Raw genomic sequence first — 14,673 nt, forward strand, 5'->3', positions numbered from 1 at the left:
ATTTTTTTAAAATGAGAATCAAGATTAGATATGTATATTAACGATGAACACAGGCTTCCTGGGCATCTCCTTAAGGCTGCTGTTGGAGACAGGAGAGCAGGCAAGAGGTATCACCCAGCATAGCTCTGTTCTTATGCAAATTGAGCAAAAAGCAAACAGAAACCTTTATCAACAGGTAAAGAAGTCTGTGTGCATGTAAATAGTGTGAGGCTGAGGCTGGTTATTTAGGCATTGGGGGAGGGAGAGTATGTGCTTTTCCAGGTCTGYGTAGCTCATTGGCACTTCTCCTTTGTGTTAGGCAGACCGGAGGTTCGTAGATATTGATGGCATGAGTTAAGGGAGAAGCTTTTTCATGGGCTCTCATCTGTGGCTCTTCTCGGCAGTCCTAGGAGGGTGTTTAAAAGCTACAGCAGAGGGGCTCTTGAAATATATGAGACAGGATAGAAAATGCAGGTATTGCTTTCTTTTCTCCCTTCATGGGCTAGTGAAGAGTTTTGATGCGATTTTAGCCAGACTTGATCAGTTTCTGTTTTACTGATCCACTGCTTGTTTTCTCCCCTATCCTTATACTCTCTTTGGTAAATGCTACTTGTGGAGATACCCTCGTCAGGTGAAGGTTGTGACTTGGTGACAGTGGTCTCAAACTCTAATACAAAGCTTAGCTTGCTAACTGAGAGAACTGAAGCATGTGAATTCTGGTTTTGTTCAAACAGGGCTGTCTCTCATGGAATACAAAGCCAGATGTTGTTGGACACTGGGATGCACACAGTATGCTTTCTGTAGCTTCATGACTTACTTAAGGGCTAGATGTTATTTATGGTTTATCAAATATCAAGAATCAGAGTGAGCAGTGCTGTGGATGCCCAGGCTGTAATAGATTTTGACCAGCTAAGAGGATGTTTCCAGGTGGGCTGCCTGTCTGTTGTCCCTTGTAACAATGAAACTTTGGCCATTTCCTGGTTCTTTTTTGTTTCTTCTCCCTCTTCAGATGTGTCCAGGCTTTTGGAAGTGGTTGGGTTTTCTGAAGCAGTCTGTTCTCCTTTGTAAATTGAACAGTCACTCAGTATTAGGACTATTGCCATCAGCTGAATGAAAGATTGAGGGGAAGAACAGCAACTACCTATGAGAAACTTCATGCCAGCTGTGATGTCCCTCACTTTTTTCCCCTAACTTCTGTTGTCCCTATCCCTACCACTGCATGTTTGCAGTGATGGGGAATGGATTTCTCACTCCAAGCTGGAAGAATAACCAGAGTGAGATGTTGTGAAAGGGAGACGAATAGTGAAAGTAGAATAAGCTGTTGGACAGCAGAGTGGAGGCAAGCTCCTGATCTGGTGTATGCTGTGAGGTGTCCTCAAAGGGCAAAGATAGACCTGCTTCCTGGAGAGCACTTTGGGAGCTGGTGGCCTGGGAATGATGCAGGACTTGTCCCTGCCCTRCGGTTGTCTGGAAGGTTGAGCAAGGTTCTGCAGTAGCCAGAAGAGTTGTGTGGGAGAGATTTTTTGCAGCACCTTTGAAATAGCTTTCAAATTTCAAACATTTGTGCTTTGTGCTTGCTCTTATGTGCTTTCCTGGAACTTCATGTGGACTAAATGTTGAGGATATAGTTGTGACCTGGAAAATGTTTTCTTCTGAAATAGATTTTTTTTTTTTAATTGGCTGTGTGTGCATGTGTGGGGGCTGTTACTGTGCTATGGTAAGGCCAAGTAGAGGAATCGCAAATGTGCATTGCAGTAAAGGGACATACTGAGTCATTTACACTCCCATGGGAATAGGTGGATCCAGTTCTCTCTTCTGAGCAATGAAGTCATCTAAAAGCCAAAAAGGTGAAGAAAAGCTGCACACATGTGGCTATATATGGTACCTGAACCAAAGCTGCTACTTGCAACCCCTCTTTTTTTTTTTTTTTTTTCCCCCCCCCTTGGTGCTTGGTGGAAGGAGACTCTTAATGACATTTGGCCTTTTGCTGTAGAGCTGCTGCTGTTCAGTTAAATTGCTGGGTCTCTGAGGTGAAAATTTCAGGATTTCTGCTGTCCCTATCCAGACTTCTTGCAGTGGCTGTAAATAAAAGGCCTGGCACATCTTAAAATTTTGCAGGTACTTGGAGCCTTGAGGATCCTGTTGGCTTTAACCTTGTGGATTAGCTCTCTTCTGGCCCTCAGTAACTGTCTGGGAGCAGTTATTTCTAAAAGTTCCTAAGCTGATGCAGTCTTTGGTTTGGAAGAGAGCAAAATGGGAGTGTAGAAGTATTTCTGAGAGACAGAATGAAGTCTTGCAGTATTAGGTTGCAATACACAGAAAACACTTTTCCTAAAACACGTGGAGAGGCTTTTTCAGGTTTTACTGAGTGCTGACAGAGCTCTCCAATCCAAATTTAATGCCCAAGCGCAAAAGTTTAAGGGAAACACGTACGTATTGCAGGTAAGCTTTCAATGCTTAACATTATTTTCACAGAAAATCCTATGAAGAATGGCTTTCTCTGTAAAGCCCTATGGCAATAATCACGATGTTACTTTTGGCAAAAGTAAAATAATTTAATCCTGCATAATGCTTTGTCCCTGAAATAACATGTGACAAAGAAAATGCAAATTACTACTTTTTTCTCATTTTAGCAAGGATAGGATATGTCCAAATGTTACTGTAGACAAGTAAAATGAATTATTACATGCCTTGCTCTGATGTTCAGTAGAGCTTAATGTAGTGTTACACAAAAAAGTAATGGAAATCTAGAGCTCCAGGAAATGATTGCAAGAGTTTGAATACAGTTTTCTGTTATCTAGTTTTTGACTGTTTAATGAATTATATGTCCTTTCCCCACTGAGTGTTTAAAAACTAATCGTGATGAAGGTGCATTCTTGCTTAAAATGAAAGCTGCTGTTTTTTTCTAGACCAGTTTGTGGTGTTTCATTGACTTTTCAGTCTGTCTGTTAAAATACTTGGTTTCTTTCTCTTTCTACTCCCCCTGTCCTACTACTGCATTTTGTAGGAGGCAATTCTGAACTTCAGATGCTGGTTTGTCTTCTGTGAGCAAGTTGTGGTGATGGTGTGTGTGGATCCAATGCCACCTTTTCTTTTGTGGTGATTCAGTTTGTCCTTGCTTGAGYGTACTATTTGAGTGTACTATTTTCTTAGTCTTCTGTTGAAATTGAAGGAGCAGCTAATCTTTGAGGAAAGGCAGAGATGTGCGAATAATCTTGTTTCTTACCAATATCTCAGAGCTGGCGTTATAACCCATCACATTGTTCAAGCGAACCTTTCTGCTTGATAAAATTTCACTATAATAAAACTAGACGCTTGATGGGCTCTAGCTATACTTACTGGGATGCTACTGCTTTATGGGGAAAGTGTGTGGGTGGCCTTCTATAATACTACAGTGGACCATTTTTCTTTTTCTTCTGGATTGCAGGTGGTCTGCTGACTATAGAACAAGTAATATTGTTCTAATATATTCCTACTAGCTTGTGATAAGAGCCCATCAAAACACTAGCTGAGATTTCATTTTTCCGCAGTGTTTCTTACAGGAATTCTTTACTGGGTAGATATAAGTTACATGATGTCTGGAAGGAAAGCCTTGATATTTATTTATTTATTTTAATTTTTGGAACAACAGCAATACTGTTTTCTTTTCTGTCATGAACACATGCAAGTGACTAGTACGTAATTGTATGGGCATGTAGTGTTTGGGGGGGGATTCTTCAAAGTGTGTATGTTATACTTATGTTGCTTCTGTTCTCCAACTAGTTTTCTCCCTAGAGGTCTGGAAAGCAGAACTGATAAGTAATAAATTCACCAAGGCTTCAGTTCATTTTTTCCCTCATCAGGCTGCAGACAAACCAGAATGTTAAGGACCCAAACACTCTGCTGCCAGAAACATTCTTGTTAGCTCKGCGTGTGGTATGCATATTCTGGTTCTTAGCCATATAAAGGTATTGGGAAGACTGGTCTTGCCTGTCGCGGCTTTGAACCTTTGGGGAAAGGAAAGATTAGTTGCGAATGGAGTGCTGAGTGGCTTTAACAGATGAAGAGTTCAAGCTCCCTTTTAAATTGTCAAGGAACAATGCGTGCGGTCAGCTCCAGTTTTGAGATAAGTGTTCCCGTAGAGGTAGCACTCTGTTAACGCTAATGTTGTTTCCTAGAACTTTATCTTGCTTCCATTATAAACACTCGAGAAATGTGTCCTATAGTCTATGTATCTGAAAGTTTCTTTGTGTCTTGCTCCTGAAAAATAGCTGGGCCCTTCACCTGTGGTGTTTCCAGCATGTGCCCTGATCTCCAGAGTGTTAATGTACATCTCTGGCTGGGAGTTCCTGTGGAACTGAGCAGTGCTCTTATGAAAACTGTATCTAAATAAAAAGAAACTCTGCCAGAATCTCCTGATATCTCTGGCATGAAGAAATCATGCTCCTTTTGAACTCAACCTGTGGTTCTTGAAACTGAGCTATCCAAAGGCCTTCCTGAATCTTTCAGTTCTGTCATCCATGCAGTCAAAGTTTGAGAGCAACTGGGTTTTTACTGATCAGCATTGTAATTGCCGCTCTGCGTAGGATATCTTATATGGTTTGAGTGCAAAGCCTTTGCTGTGAAACTCACAGAAGTCACTAAAGGCCCTTTTCTTAAGGAGAGCTTCTGCCAGAGATTTTTCTGGACTATAGAAGTTGGTCACTTCTGAAACAGGCATCAGCCATAGCCAGTTCTGAAATTTTCCCCTTTGTAGAGAGGCTGTAACTGGTTCTGTTTAAAACAAACAAAAAAAACTCATTAGAGAGCAACTTGGAAAAACAATGATGTATTTAGAGATGTTGGACAAGAAGCCTTATCTGAGACCCCCCCACCTTGGAAAGAAACAATTTTAGGGTGTCAAGCTTCCCTTGAAAATTTTCCATGCATAAATAATGTTGATCAGAATCTAAAATGTTGCCTATAGATGTGTGCAATGAGAAGTTTGTATAGCTATAGCAATAATTTTGTTTGCGCTCTAATGACTGTTTATCCAATTTTCTTTCCATTTGGGTATTAAGGTAAAATTCAGTGGTATCTACTGAAACTGGTTTATCTGGTCTGTATTACTGTAGCCTGCTAAAGGACTTGGCAGCTACTTTGTAGGAAGTGACCATCTGAAGCACTCTTCCCTGCCTGCTACACTTTGAAATGAATGTGAAGGCATAAAAGACRCTATCTCAATGTTTGATAAACCACCTTCCACATAGTGCAATGCAACAGAAATGTCCCCCTCGGCTATTCTGCAGTAGCTGCCTGCATGGTAAATGTCTCGGCTTGCAGAGTCTCCAGCACCAACATAAATATGTGGAGTAAGAAGATGCTGCTGTTACTAGCTGTGTCAGATTTAGCTATTGAGGCAACATAGTAGTCAGAGACTTTTTATGAGGAGTATCCAAAATGCATCAATCCAGTTTTCAAAAATATAGAAGTCTTTCCTACTATCATGTATCCTAATATTTATTTTTTAAGGCAATAAAGTGTAGGTTTAGTTAAGCTTCACTGCGTAGTTAAGAACTGAGTGCTTTGAGTCTTTACTTAGTTGTACTGCTTTGGGGAGATAAAAGCTGTGGGCATCCTGTGTCTGCTAGATGTATTTTAGGAAGAACACTGCTAATGCTGGAATAAAACATATGTAAAGGAAAATAACTTWAGAGGTCCCTTCCAGCCTGGGTTATTCTGTGGCTCTTGCTCTGCTTTGTCCTTTGTGCCTTGCCTGGCCTGACTGTGCCGGGGCTTTGAAACACTCCCAAGTACACGTACGGTCAGCGTGTTGCAAAACTGTTGTGTATGAAAGAGAATGTCACTTTAGTAGCCGTGGCTCCGAATCTTCCTAGTAGTTCCTATTTTTCCAGACGGTAGAATTGAAAAGCTAATAGAATCAAGCCAAAAAATAGGTTTACCCTACTAAAATGGACTGTTAACTGCCATTGTAGCTTCTGAGATGTAGCCAGTTGGTGCCAAATAATTATATGCTCTCAGCTGGAAAGAAGCTGCTTCATTCCCTCTAGCAGAATATAAAATTAATTTCCTGTGATTGTTTGCCCAGCCCTACTTGTATATCCTGTTTGGGAGTTTCTGACTGTCGAAAGGGTGAAGTCAAGGCCGGTGATGAGTCCTGTATTGAGAGCAGTTTGAGCTGAGAACTTCCAGGCTGAGTTGCAGTGGGACTCTGCAGTCTTGGGGTTCACTAATGGAAACTCAGCAAATGTGAACCCACGGCTCCTGTTGCTGCTGTAGGACTGCATGCACTAATTCCAGTTTTGGGGGGGGCTTAGTCTTCTGTAGTATACTCCTTCCTTCCCTACCTCAGTTAAAAGAACAGCAGCATTTCTGGAGAATACTTGCTTGCGCTTGTCACTGCCATGCTACACCAATATGAAAATAGTGGAGGCCTGAGAGGGAGTAGACCTGTGATGTTTGAGTGCGTTTGGTACAGAAGGCGCTGCCATGTGAAGCCATTGAGCTAGTCCTAAAGTAGAAGCTTCAAGGTGTGGGTAAACTAACAATGAGGACAGGATGTCTCCCATATTGTTTCAGGTGCTTGGGTGTTTTTGTATAGGCTTGTGTATGCTTAATTCTGTATAAATAACTGTAACATCTGTAACAGTTGAAATGTATCCAAAGGGATACAAAATCCTGTTTTCTCATCTTTGCTGAGAAGAAGCCTTTTTCCTTTTCAGGAAAGCCTGGAGCAGTGCCCCTGTGTAGCTTAGGCTTTCCCTTTCAATAGTGTGTGTGTGTGTGTGTGTGTATATATGTTCCTCTATTTTTGTAGGCATGACTAATCTTGCAGCTTGAGCTTCTATTTCCTGGAGGAAAAACCTCTTAAAGGGGAGATTCGATTCAGTTGTGTACTATGCAGTTTCTATTGTGTGTAGCAAGGAGGCTTTCATTTCTCATGGCAACTGGTCATCTGAGTGCTTGTCTGTAATAAGCTACCTGATGAAAGGTAACTTTGAGTTAATTTTGAGTGTGGATTAAAATGCATTGTCTGCACAGGAGTTTGTCTCTCTAGATTTTTTTTTTTTTCCAGTGATGCTAAGCCTGATGTAATTCTTGGTTTAAGAGAATCTGAACCAAAATGACCTTATTTTGGTCAAGCTATCCTGTTTGTCCCCAAGCAGAAAAACCTTGGTCAAATTTCTACTGCCTGGTACCATCCTAATCCGTTTGCCAGCTGGTACTTTTACCAGTTGGATTATATCTGCCTGGGGGGAGTGCAGCTAAGTGCTGACCTTCTCTGCAGACTTGAATCCTTGAGGCTTTTATGAAGACACTGCATTGTGTATTAGAAACTTAGCTGATGGTTGAGCTTTGTATTAAAAATTACATTAGAACTTTCTTTTTTTTTTGCGCTATGAGGCAGTTCTTGCTTTGTTTCTAGCTGTTATAAATAGCCTAAAACAGCACACATGCTTTTAGATAGTACTCTAGAATATCTAGTAATTGTTAAGCAAGCCCTCCCCCTTCAGCTTTTATGCAATTAATGTCCTCGTATCCTTTGAGCCCTTTATCCCTTTGCGCATTAGCGTACAGGGGAGGAAGATGGGGAGCTAATGAGACCTAACTGAAATATCTTGTCTTCAGTGACTTTCAGCAATGCCTATCTCTTAACAGACTTTCTTGGAAAAAGTCTAACTTGATCCATTTGTTTTTGTGGTTGGGTAGGCTCTTTACTAAGTCGCAAGCTGTTGCTGAGACGGTCTCTTTCTGGCTAGGATGGAAATCTGTGATCAGGACTAAACAGGGCATTGGAACCAGTGTGGTGCTGTTCTGAAGCATAGTGCAAGGACAAGGTGCTACAAGCCAATAAGTAGCTGATGTGTAGCTGTGATATTGCCCTGCCATTTTCATTTTCCTGTATTTCTTTAGTTAAGAGTATGTTAATAACATTCTCTTTTGTTTCCTCAAATAAATTCTCCTGGGCTGGTGCTCGTGTCCTTTGAAGCATTTTATTCTATGTAACCTATTATAAAATGTAGTGATGCATGCATTTGCTCAGGTAGGAAGGTGGGAGCTAAAGGTGGTTTAGTCTCATAGTAATAGGTATTTGGAACCTCATGTAGTACTGTATTATTTACCGAGGAATACTTTGGTAAGTGGAAAACACTCATGTTAGTAACTACATGGTACAGTGTTATTGAACTGTGCATATCAAAGATAAATAATTCTCAAACCTTTTAATCCATTTACCTTGCCATAATGCCAGGAACAAAAAAATCTCTCGATTGTTTGAGCTGTGCTAGTGTGCCTTAGTTTTAATAGCAATCTCCACAAATTCTCTATAGCCATGCCAAATAGCAGCTTACTGCTTTAAAGCAAGTCTTGGACTCTTTAGTCTTTGTACTGCAACAAGAGTTGTCTTTGCTATACTGAAAATGGGAATTCCTCGTCATCAAGGATTGAGACTGGTTGGTTTAGCTCTAGTTTGGTCTCTTTGTAAGCAAAAAGTTGCCAATGAGTGGATTTTGCAGGAGGTGAATGTGCAGGAAGAAGTTAGGAAACTTGTGATGTGCTCCTCTTGAGGAACCCTCGCTTGTCTAAGTGTTGCATCTCTGGCGAATGGTTGCAGTTTTGAGAAGAGGCTGCTCTGGGTGACCTGTGTGTTCTTTTCTCAGTCCTAATCATTGACATCCTTGTCCTTAGTGATAACTTCTCTGCTTATTCTCCCTAACCTGTATTCTGATGACTCTTGCACTGGATGTCRTTTGGCAGGTTACACGGAGTAATAGTGATGTCTTTCTCCCTCTCTCTCTRGATCGCTGCTGCTTCTATGATGTGATGCTGTGAAGCTTCTATTGGCACTGTAATTTAGTCTGCTCCTACTGAAAAATTTTAATGCTGCTCTACTTCTGCTTTTTTTAAACAGGGAGGAACTATCTGTACAACTTGATGACTGCCAGGTCATTTGATAGTGCGGTGTTCAGTCTGTAACAGGCTTGTTTAGACAATTTGAGCTCCTCTGAACACTGAAGTCAGAAGATTGTAGTTTCTTGCCAGCTTTGAATTTAAAGAAATGGTTCTGTTGAGGAACAGTTTTAAGGAAAGAAACAAGGTTAGTATTTCTAGTAGAGCTCTATGAGAGCAGTCATAAATTCCAGCATCTTAAAAGTCTGTTAATCGTGCAGCACTACTCTAGTTGGAAGTGAGAAGGATCCTTGACTGTTTGAGGCAAGAGCTGGCACCTCAGTCCTGCTCTGGTGTGAATGGTAAATCTCTCTCAAAGGAGGCCTGAATAATTGAGACTTTAAACTTCTCTGAAATTACATGTAGGCATCTTCCACTGGCTGCTTTGAAAGCCTCAACATAATGCACTAGCTCAGGATATTTCCAGGAACATGTAGAAATAGCTGTCTGACTACATATCTTATTTTTTCCTTAGCAGACTTGAACCTTGAAGGGCATGTTAAGGCGTGTCAGGTCGGAGGCATGTCAGCAGCAGTAGCCAGCCTCGCGTGGGTTCCTATCCAGGAGATTTGCAGGGCAGCCTTTGGAGTTGTCGACTTTCTTTGTTAAAGCCCTGTTGCTTGGACTCGGCATCATGGCATGAATCCAGGTTTGGCCCATCAGCGTTAAAGAACCTACATGAGTTGAGAGTAGCCCAGTTCAGTCTGTTTTCTCAGATGTAGCTCTGTAGTCTTCGTATCGGATTTTTATTTATGTTGCTGCTTGGCAAGTACCTTACTCCAGAGAGGTCATTACACCTGAATCACTTCACCTTTGGATATCATACCTGTTGTGCAAGATTGTAAATTTTTGTTCAGGCTGTAATSAGTGCTTTCATCCTAATGTTTCCCTGTATGATTAACCTCTTACTTGGAGAGTGAGGAAGTGTTGCTTTTGGAGAAAGTGGTTACCTTTGTCAAAGGCAATATTTCCATTCTCTTCCTTTCCATATAATTGTTGATGGGTGTGCTGTGTGTGTAAGAGCTGGTAGTTTTCATAAGCACTGTTCTCCGTTGCTTCTGTTGTTGATTTTTCACCACCATCACCCCGCCCCCCTTTTCAGCCCTGCTTTATGGTGGTATTCCTCAATTCAGACTTAAATAACTTCAAAGTCTGGAACATTGAAGTGACAAGGAATTGGACAGGATTTCCCAAAGARTAGAGATCATTTTCATTCTCGTATTGTGAATAAATTAGAGGTAACTTTATTTCCTTCTCCTGAAGAGAGAAGGGAATTTAGTTCAGYTGATCACGTACCTTTTCTGAATGCTTTTTGTGTGTGTCTATGTCCATGTTCACAGAAATGTTTTTACCTATTAGATTATAAGAATCTAACAGGATTCTGGGATCATTTTGGCCTTCCTTGTGTAGATTAAAACAGTGGGAAGGGCTATTTCCATTCCTTGAGCTTGGCCCAATCCTTCTGCTGTGATGTTTCTTTTGCTCAGGTGACTTATGATAAGCCCTGCTTTAGAAATGATAGCTGATTCTTTGGTCTTTAGACTTTGCTTTTTGCTGGCACAGGAAAATTGCTGTCCTTTGAAAGTTTGTTTTTGTCCTGCAGGGAAAGGGTGGAGAKGAAAAGCAGTGTTGCCGAGGTATTGCTTATTACTGGGTTATCAGTGGAAAGTCAGGGATTCTGCAGTGAAATTCAATTGGTAACACTCTGGTCCTTTTAAAAAAGACGGTTCAGAACTTCTAACARTAGAGAACTGTTTCTTCACCTGTATAACCTTTGCTGCATGTTTAGAGAACCTTTCTGTTTCATCAGTTGAACTATTTTCTTGACTTTCTGCTGATTTTTGTGAATGCTGCAGCTTCTGGTGACTTACAAGTTGCTCCTTGTACAGCACTGCACCTCCTTAGTAATCTTAGTCAAGCTTCCTAATTTTGTAAATCTTGGCTTAAAATAATCTAGCAGAAGATTGAGGAAGAACAGATGAATGCAAGGAATTTCAGTTGTTCAAATAATTTATCTATAAAAAGCTCTGTCTTGTGATGAATAATGCACTGTGGCCGAAGTTTGAGGCTTATCGTAGCTGTGAGAGCAACCTGGATTGTGCAGGTAGCAGCAGGTAGTATTGCCCGGGCAGTGCCCCGCACCCGTTGCTGCATCATCAGGCACAAGCAAAAGTACAGATACTGTGGCATTGCTGAACACGCAGTAGCTAATACAGTTTGAGGCTTTCCAAAAYGAAACATGTAGCATTCTCTAATCCCTAGATAAACGTCTGCAACTGCTTAAATGTGTTTCTGCCTAACAAATGAGGCAAACCACTGGAGGAACTGAAACGTTTCCCTCAGGGCAACAAATTATTTACAAATGCAGTCTCTATTTTTTTTTTTTGAAAAAAGAAATGGTGATATGGGTTTGCAGCTTACCATGAGGTTTGATTCACACTGAATAACTGAAATAAATTGTACACTGAAAGCCGTGAATCATGGTGTAGAACTCTGAGGAACAAATTATGGTATATTGTGAGTTAATATCCTATTAAAGGCCTGTTATGCCATTTAACTATATAGCAAATTCACACCTTACTGTGTTTAGCTACTTAGCAGGACTGCGCACTATAAGGAAAAAATGGACAGATTGCAAAAATACCTTCAGCGTGTCACTTACTGTTTTCTGCTTTCAGAGTTTGTTGTTAGGAAACTGGCTGTCATTGGAGTGAAAAAGTTAGAAGTGTTCCGAATTCAGACACTGCGTCCAAGACTTCAAATCCAGGTTAGCAGCTGCTTGCATTTCCCAGGAGGAATAATCAACATTCATCTTCAAAGCAAAGCTGTGGTTGCTGTAGGCTCCTGGACTGTCATGTACCACGTTACAAATCGGCAGAAGGCTGCAGAGGCTAATAGTTGGTATTGTCCGATTGCAATATGTCAGTTATTTTCTTGTAATAGTCTTGCTACTTAATGATCTATATGGCTTTGAAACAAACATAAACTGGAAGAGTACTCTTGAGGATGAATCTAGATGTGGTCTGTTATCCTCCAGGCACAAGAGGAAAGCTGCCTTCTTGTGTAGGCAAAGAGAAGACTCTTGTTAGCTTGGATCTGGGTAGATCTGGATACGTGAATTGTTTTGGAATAGGCTTGCTGCGTTTTAAAATGCAGGTCAGTCAAGTATGAAGATGGTCTGAAACTGAGGTTTAAAACTGCTGGGAATCTGAGGAGAAAAGGAGAGGAGTTGCTTTTTCATGGTGTTGTCTGTATCTTGTTTTAAAATCTTATCTCTTATCAAATTTAATATTGAAGTGGTATTATTTTTCTTCAAGTTTTAGGATTGTGCCTCACCACCCAGAACAGCTGAAGTTAGAAAGAAGCATTAGTTAAGAAAACATACCTGAGTGCTTTGCAGTCATTAAAAAAAGTCCTGTTGAAAAGGTATCACTGTGTTTTTAAATATTAATGTTGTTAAATGATGCTTAATGAAAATTAATTTCTGCTGTGTTCTTTGTATGTTGTCAGTGATCTGACAAAGAAAACTCCAGTTTTATTTCACTCTTCAACTACTACATGCAGAATTGTGGAGGGAATGTTTTACTTGTGTGCCATAAACTCTGCCAAGATCAGCTTTGTGCATTATATTCCTGATTGTGTGTGGCTCAAGGATACCTAGCAAGAGGTTTGCAGTCACAGAAGYTGGGCTGCTGGAAGTCTTCCCAATATCTATTTTGGCTAGTTGACTCAGAAGTCAGGGGAGTAGGAAAGTGCTCAGTGTTTAAATCATAGCAAACAAAGAGGAGGTTGGCAGTGAAAACGGATGCCTCGCTGCTCGGGTCTAGCAGTTTGCTTGTCTTTCCCATCACCATGCACACCAGTGGCGGGATGCCTTTCGGGCCATCTTGGTAGAAGAAGGGTGGGTATGTACCGTTTTGTGCTCCTTGCCAAGAAACAAGTAATGCAAACACTGCMGCATTTGGTTCGCTTGTACCCTGGGGGCACTGTCGAATTGGCATAAGGGGTGGTTGTAGAAATGTTGGCGTTTCAGGTTGTGCCTCTGAAAGCAGGTAAAGGCTAATGTGGCTTAGAATACAGATCAAACTGTTSATTTGGGATTTCATATCCTGTAGCTGTTAAGTCCTTATGCTGACAAASGGTCATATTTAGCTCATGAAATCATCCTGCTGTCATCTCTTGTCTCCCCTGTGGGTATGTGGTAGTCAGTATAGAAGAGAAGCAGCTGTAACTTATGTGCAACTGGCTTGTGAATTCTTCAGAGGCATGTTGTCCCCCTTCCCTGGGAAAATCTTCTCCTTTCTCTTCCTGCAGCTGCAGTTTATGATCCTTTGCAGCTGCATTAGTGGGCAAAGATTTTTAGGCTGAGGTACCAAGAACTGGGAGTACTAAAAACTAAGATGCAGTCAGTTCTGCTAGTGGTGCAACTGCAACTGTTGTGCTCTGCTTTCTAAAATGCATTTTTTTTTCCATAATGACTTGCATAGTAAGGTGTTTTTGTAAGTTTGTTTTGCATCTCATTAATTACAAATGCTTAGAGTAATGATGGTAAGGTAATGTTAAGACTTACCAGGACTCAATTCTGCAAAGCAGGTGCAGCCAGTTGTTGGAAGACCTGTTTCTGTAATGCATCTGCAGTAGGTGAGATGTTTACTTAAGTGACCTGGGTTTGAATCTCTGCTCCCAGAACTGCGTTTTGCATTATTTATTGAAGAAAATGCGTAATCAGTCCTGTTTTTTCTATTTCTGTCTTACAGCAGCAACAATGCTACAGTAAGGATAACCTTTCAGAACTCCAAATGAGAAACAAAACAACGGTTGCACTATTTCCAAATCTGTTTTAGACTAAGATTTGTTATATGCAGTTTTTCCTCTAAACCCTAGGCTCACAAATCACATATAGAAATACTTTCATCTTTTAGAACGCAAGTTTCATACTTAATGGCTGCAGTGAAAATGATTAAAACATGACACAACTTTCCTCCCTAAAGACATACAGAGCGAGGACAGGAGCCTTCTGTGTTGTATTTAAAAGGAAAAAAAAAAAAAAMCAAAACTTATGCTGCTTGTCCTCTGATTTGTGGATTTCTTAATTTATGGGGCTGGCAGGGACAGTTTACTTGACGGGAGATTGATCAAGTGTATTTAGAATAAACAAACATGCTATGTATTATGGAAGCCTTTAAGTTGTAGGCTCTTTGGGACAGGGCTGTTTATTCTGTATAGCCTAGAGCACAATGGATCTGATAACCTATCCTAGTTGCTAGGAAAGCAGATGTGAAGACTTGCTTTTTGTAAGCTGCTTAAATAAAAGGCAAAGTTTATAGGCTAATTGTGTTCTTTTTGTTATGCCATATGTTACTACTCTCTGGAGTATTTTTCACTATTGGCGTTTATCATATAGAATTCAATAAAAATCTATTTAAAGGATTGTCTCTGGAGAAGTATCTGCGTGCACAGGAGGAAGTGGCTAGCTGAAGCAAAGAGTAATTTCCTACGAACCCTTGCAGAGGGAGAAGGTGACTGTAATCTGAGATTTGATAAAGTATATTAAAAGGAAAATCATTATTTTGCTGGGCAGGCTGCTGCCCAGTACAGAAACTTGGCTTCTAGTATCTTTGACCCTATAAGAATTTGGCTTGGACTGTGGCTGGCTTTTTCATGCTAGCAATGTGCTGTGAGTGTTGAGGAATGATCAGTGAGTCACTGTGGAAATTGGGAATGCCTTCTCTGTGGAACTTTTTTCTTTTCTTTTTTTTTTTTTTT

Source organism: Apteryx rowi, unplaced genomic scaffold (genome assembly GCF_003343035.1).
Source record: "Apteryx rowi isolate R43461 unplaced genomic scaffold, aptRow1 scaffold_369, whole genome shotgun sequence".
NCBI lineage: Eukaryota > Metazoa > Chordata > Aves > Apterygiformes > Apterygidae > Apteryx > Apteryx rowi.